This window comes from Micromys minutus (genome assembly GCF_963924665.1).
Source record: "Micromys minutus genome assembly, chromosome: 22".
NCBI classification, from domain to species: domain Eukaryota; kingdom Metazoa; phylum Chordata; class Mammalia; order Rodentia; family Muridae; genus Micromys; species Micromys minutus.
The window spans coordinates 24,729,991-24,737,068 of NC_137957.1; positions in this window are offsets into that span (position 1 = coordinate 24,729,991).

Below are 7,078 nucleotides of genomic sequence, written 5' to 3' on the forward strand. Positions count from 1 at the left end.
CAACAATCGCCCATGCTTTTCTCAATTTCTGCTTTTCCAAAGGGTTCCCAGGTCTAAAAGCAGACACAGGATGCTTCTCAGAAAAAAATACTAGCCAGAAAATACTTCAGGCATTTCAAAAGTATATTTAATATAGGCAACCCATCATATAGGAAATGCTGAGAAAACAGGCAGATGGGTACCATCTTTAAGATATAAAGAAAAAAAGATTTAATGTTGATGGCACTCAGGCCTGTCCAGGGTCTAGAAACCTGGGGCAGGTGGTCTGTGCGCCCTGACACTACCACAAAGGTTGGTTCAGAGTAGGACAGGTAACAAAAAAATAAAAGGGCTCCATGGGCGGCCCTGGGAAGGCCAGATGACTCTTATCAGTGGCTGCTTTAGGATCCAGGAAAGAATTCTGTCTCCTCCCCTCCTACCTCATCCCCAGTTGGCAAGAGATTCTGGGAAAATGATCTTCAAAAGCTAAAGCCCAAGTGCACTGTGGAACACAGGACAGTATAAATGAGAACAGAAGCCTTGGGCAAAGTGTGAACACGTTACATGAAGTTTTATCCCTTCTTAAGATGCTTCCAGTGTTCTCTCACAATACTCCATCTGACAAGGTGAATGGATACACAGTAATTCCATCCTCACTCCGTCATGCAGAGCCCTTATGCCTCCAAATTCCAACCACAATTGCAGGCCTGATCTCCCTGAAGCACATCTCTGGTACCTATACCCAGATGCTTTGATTTTTAACAAGGCCACACAAATTTTTAGTATTAAACAGCCATTAACTGTTAACAGTTAACCAAGCTTTAAAAAAAAAAAAAATCAAGATCCATACCTTTGGTGAAGGACATCTGGTACAGAGGAGGATGCTTGCAGCTAAAACTCAGACTGAACACGGGGACCCCGATGAAGGAGGTAGAGAAAGGACTAAAGAACTGAAAGGGTTTGCTACCCCAAGGGAAGAACAAAATTATCAACTAACCGAACCCACCACAGCTCCCAGGGACTAAAACACCAACCAATGAGTTCACACAGAAAAACTCATGGCTCCAGGTGCATATGCAGCAGAGGATGGCATTCTCTGGCATCAATGGGAGGAGAGGATTTTGGTCCTGTGAAGGTTTTTTTCCCAGTGTAGGGGAATGCCAAGGTGCTGAGGTGGGAGAGGTTGGTTGGAAGAAGGAGCATCTATATGGAGGCAATGGAGGGGGAGGGGGAAGGAGATTGGGAGAAACATCTGAAATGTAAATACAGAGAATATCCAATAAAAAAAATCAAGAAAATAACAATGAAAAATACCATGGCACTACATGTACTAAAGAAATTTCCAAAGCACACCAGGTAATAATTATTTGGAACAAGCCATAACACAGAACCAATAGTAAAAAAAATACCTTCTGCTGTGAGCCTGCTGGTGACTTATATAATCTGAGCATAGCTACACAGTACCTGCTTCATCTCTCTTGACTCCCTCACCCCCACTGATGTGGGCTCATCTCCACCGTTCCCACATTCAACTTAAGTAATAACCTTTTGCTGGCCAAGCCTTTCTCCTGTGCAAAATGTGCCAAGTCTTCTACAGGATAAAAAGCATTCTCCAGAGAATGAATGAATGAATGAATGAACAAATAAATAAATAAATGGAAACTTGCTTCCTTTTCCATCCTCCCTGTCTCTGTCATCTCCTCACTTCCCTTGGCTTGGGAGAGCACAGCGCAGCCTAGATGCTCTTGGTAAAAATTACTTGAATGGTAAATGGGGGGGGGGGATGCAGTTTAATCTGGTTTATGAAAACCAGAGTGAAAATGAGAGGAAGGCAGAGAGAGAGGAAGATGGAGAATGGGAGAAAGGGGAGAAGGAAAGGAAGATGGGGAGAGGATGGAAGACGGAGAAGGAGGGAGGGAGAGAAAGAGGGAAACTGACCTTGGTTCACTTAACTAGGAAGATGAGAGCAATGCCATCACAGACAGCTGGACTATAACCCGGGATCCCTCACCTTCTCTCTCCCCTTCCCCCCAAACCCTGGCAGGGGGCCCTTTTTTCATGGTATCATCAAATTCCCATATCACAATGCATGTCTGGGATAAATGGCCTAAGAATGGACACCATGGCCAAGGGACACAGGTTTTGCTTTGCCATAATCTAGGTTTTACCTCTAGCCCCAGAGGTTTGGGGGATGGGGTAAGATTAGCTCCTGAGCAGGAAGAAGAGAAAGTGATTATTAGCAAGGAAGGGAAGGAATGGTTAGGCAAACAAAAGCAACAGACCATCCTTTCTCCACTCCTGGTATAATTCAGTACAAACTCCAGCAAGGCAGCAGCCTGCTCATTCTTCCTTTTGACCCCAAACACTAAAAAGAAAGGAAACAAAGTATCTTCCAAACAACCAATGAATGGGTACAGAATATGTGGGTCATTTACATAATGGAATACTAACCTATTTTTTTTAAAGAGAGAGAGAAAGAGAGAGAGAGAGAGAGAATGGTTGGAACTAGAAACTATACTGATCAAGGTAACCCAGACCCCAAAGGACATGCATAGTATGTACTCATTGTTAAGTGGATATTAGCCAAATGTACTTAATACTCATGATACAACTCATAGATCCTATGAAGCTTAAGAAGAAGGAAGACCCAAGTGTGGATACTTGAAACCCAGTTAGAAGAGGAACAAAATAATCATGGGAGGCAGAGGGAGGGAGGGACCTAGGTGGGAGAGGACCCTTGGTGGGAGAGGACGGGGGGGGGGGGGAGGAGGTACAGAATCAGGTATGGAAAGAGACAAGAGAGAACGGCCAGGAGAATGAATGGAAATATGCAGTTGTGGGTGATGGGGGTTGGGGTAATCTCTAGAAAGTCCCAGAGACCTGGGATCTGAGAGACTCTCAGGACTCAATGGGAATGACCTTAGCTGAAATGTTCCAACAGTGGGGAGATGAAACCTAAAGAGACTACCTCTAGTAGATAGACAGTGAGGCATGGGGCCATTTTTTAAATTTTTGACCCAGAATTGCTCCGGTCTAAAGGAACTGCAGAGAGAAAATAGACCACAGACTGAAGGAAAGGCCACTCAGTGACAGGCCCAACTTGGGATCCATCCCATGCATGTACAACAAATCCTGATACTATTTCTCAGGCCATATTCTGCATGCAGACAGGAGTTTGGCGTAGCTATCCTCTGAGAGGCTCTACCAGTAACTGACTGAGACAGATGCTTGGACTGAGGTCACGGACCCCTATGGAAGAATTATGGGAAAGATTGAAAGAGCCGAAGGGGATGTCAACCCCATAGGAAGACCAACAGTGTCAACTAACTGGACTCCTTGGAGCTCCCAGAGACTAAGCCAACAACCAAAGAGCATATATGGACTGGTCCATGTCCCCTGGCACATATGTAGCAGACTGCCTTGTCTGGCCTCAGTGGGAGAGGGTGTGCCTAATTCTGTAGAAACTTGATGCCCCAGAAAAGGGAGATGGTGGTGGGAGTAAGTTGGGGATGGGTTGGTAGGAGAACACCCCCTCAGGAGCAAAGGGAAAGTGGGATGGAGTGAAAAACTCAGGAAGGGGGTCAACATTTTGAATGTAAGTAAGTGAAATAACTTAATAATATTTTTTTAAGTATCTTCTAGCCCAGAAGCGGTGGTGCATGTCTTTAGTCCCAGCACTTCAAAGACCAAGGAAGGCAGATTTCTGACTTCAAAGGCAGTCTGATCTACAGAGTAAGTTTCAGGACAGCCAGGGCACAACAGAGAAACCCTTTCTCTAAAAACCAAGAGAAGAATGAAGAGGGGGAGAAAGCAGAGGGGGATCAGCAATTGAAGACCACTCAACCTTGGGGTTACTGAAAATATCTATTCACCTTATATTTATTGACGGACAATTGATCATCTGCTGGGTGCTCTTAGTAGAAGCTTTTGGGGAAGCATTGAAACAGAAGTATCATCTTATTTTTCTGAATGCAAAAGCAAAAAATAGCATTATTAAATTTTATCCTTAAATAAGCTTAACAAGAAAACAGAGTGGAAAAGGAAACAACTCTATACAGCACCTAAGAATTTTGTTTTTAAACACAGAAGTTCATGTTCGTACATCCTAATGTTCACTGAAGCTGATAGCGATTTCTTTCTCTTATTGTGGAAAGCTCCTTTTCTGATAGCTACATAGTCTTTGTAGTTGGCATTATTAATGGCCTCCTTAAGGTCAGACAAGCATAGGAAACACATTAGCAACTTGGTACTCTGGTTTGGGCTTTACACACACCCCTGTCCTAACAGAAACCCAGCATACTACAAACCTCATTCTGATCAGGCTGCAAGCATACCTACTTTAAACAATGGAAACAACTTACTCCCTTTTAATGCCTATGTATATGTTTATGAATGTGATTAAAACCACATATACTGTGGGAAAGAACAGACTCAAAGAGCAAGTGAGCAAACGTTTATATAATACAAGCCTAACAATTAAGATGAAGACCACCTCTATGCTATGCCACTTTTCAGCCAAGCTCCTTCTCTTGAACCTCATAAAAGGAAGCCAGAAACCATAACCAAAGTTGTGATGGTTTGAATAAGAATGTCCCCTATAGGCTCGTGTGTTTGAACACTTCACCTACGGGGTGGGGTACTATTAGAATGTGTAGCCTTGTTGGAGGATGTATGTCACTGTGGGGGTGGGCTTTGAAGTCTCCTATGCTCAAGCTATGCCCAGTGTGGCACACAATCTCTCTTCTGCTGCCTGTAGATCAAGTTGTAGAACTCTGTTACCTTGATAGGACTACATGTGAAGTACCTGTGTGTTTGAATGCTGCCATATTTCTTGCCATGACAATAATGGACTAAACTGGAACTGTAAGCCAGTCTCAATGAATTGTTTTCTCTTATAAAAGTTGCTGTGGTCATGGTGTCTCTTCTCAGCAATTAAACTCACAGTAAGAAGTTCTTGAATTTGTTCATTACAACAGTTCATTGCCTTTCTTGACAGCATATTTCTGGTCTGATCTGTTAGTTTGCTTTAAATAAAGCTTCCTTGCTACCTTCCTTTCTTCCTTCCATTCTTTCTATCTCTTTATCTTTTATATCTATATATCTATTTTATTTATTTATTTATAGACAGGGTCTCATTTTGTAGCTCTGGTTATCCTGAAAATTCACTATGTAGACAATGTTGGTCTGCTGAGTGTCATGGAACATACCTGTAATCTAGATTTTTAGGGAGACAAAGGAAAGAAAATTGATATAGATTCAAAGCAAGCCCTGGCAACATATCACATTCTTGGACAGATTACATCAAAATAGTAAGACTGTCTCCAAAAAAAAAAAAAAAAAAACAAAAAACAAAAACAAAAAAAAAACAAAGGTATAAAAGTCATTGGTGTACTTGTTTTAACAAAATCCCAAGCATTCAATTTACCAAATGAAGACTCCGGAGCCAGATACTATGGTAAAAGCCTGATAGTTCAGAGAGGCAGAGAAAGCATCCAGATGACCTTCCCACTACACTGACATCCCAGAAGAGAAAAGTCCCTTCTACTTCTCCACACTGTTTTAAATACCCTTCAACTCAAAGACCACCCTTTCTATTTCCTGGGTTTTCTTATGTACACTCACTATCAACTGGCTGCTTGTTGTGCCTCTTGACCTATGATTGACTTTATTTAATCCTATTTAGAGAAAGCTCTTGGGTTAAAAGTTTGTGCTAAGGCTGAGCCACACAACAAAAAAAAAAAAAAAAAAAAAAAAGGTTTTTCCAGTGTATGATCTCAGGGTTCGAAATGTGACCCTGCAACATATGTTTGGTTCTTGTTCATTTCAGATCGATATTTGAGTTCTCTCTGATTTGTTTTTTATTGTTTTCTTGAGACAAGGAACTGGGTATGTAGCTGATGATGACCATAGTCTCATGCCTCTAAAGCCAAAGTGCTGGGCTTACAGACATGAGCCAAAAGGCCAATTAACACTCAAATTCTTTAATGAGACTGAAAGCTGTTCCTACTGTATAAAGTGAGAACAAGACCACCCCAAGGTATGGTTGACGGGAAGAATGTTATTGTAGATATGAGGAGAGTCCAATCAGAGGCATCTGGAAGAGTCCAGAGCTGAAAGTGATAGTAGTAGACTAAACTTGGCTAGCAGACTTCGCTTAGCCATAACAGCAAGAAAGGGAGGGAGGGAGGGAGGGAGAGAAAAGAGAGAAGCTATACAGCACATAGTATAAATTCAGGGTTATATAGGAATGAGAAGATAAGGGGCAGGGAAGCCCATAATCTATAGAAGTTTAAGGTAGGGAGGGGGCAGAGCTGCAGCCAAGTCATATGTATGCTGTAACAGCTTGGAGACCAGCACACACTTTAGTATGCTAATAGTTAGCACTTGATGTTTCTTTTGGACCTCGCACCTAACTGTTAATTCCCTTACAAGCCCCTTCCTCCCTCTCCATCTCTTTTCCCCTTCCCCTTCCTCTCTTCCTCTTTCTCTCCACTCTTCTTTCTCTCTCCTTCTCTTCTTTCCCTCTCTCTCCTTCTCCACTCCTTGCCCCTGCCCCTCTTTCTCTCCCCCTTCTTCATTTCCCTCTTTCTCATTCCCTACCCCTACCCCTTCCCCCTACTCCATCCATTTCCTTCCTGCTCCACAGGTCTCTGTGTAAGCAATGTGTTGCTTCATGTCCACATTTTCACTACCACCTTCTCACCACCCGAGACTTCCTGACAAAAACCCCATGGGTCAGTGAGTGAGATAGGAACGGACCAGTACAACTGATGGCTTTCCAGCAACTTCAAGGAAGCTAGAGATAGTTATAAACACACTGTATTGTCACTCCATAAGACTTCGACCTCCAGCCTCCAGATCAATTCAGTAACATGGTCTATCAACTAAGGTCTCTCTCTGTCCCTTAGGCAAACAGCCATATTCTCCAGAGTGACAGTGCCTGGAAAATGTCCCATTATCCTTGGCCAAGTTACAGAATAGTTTACTTTGGAGAAAAGGAGCATACATCACCAGCAACTGTATAGCAAAAATAATGTTTTATAAAACAAACTAGAAAACAATCCCGGTTTCCTGTCTCCCTCAGGCATGGTTACTTCCT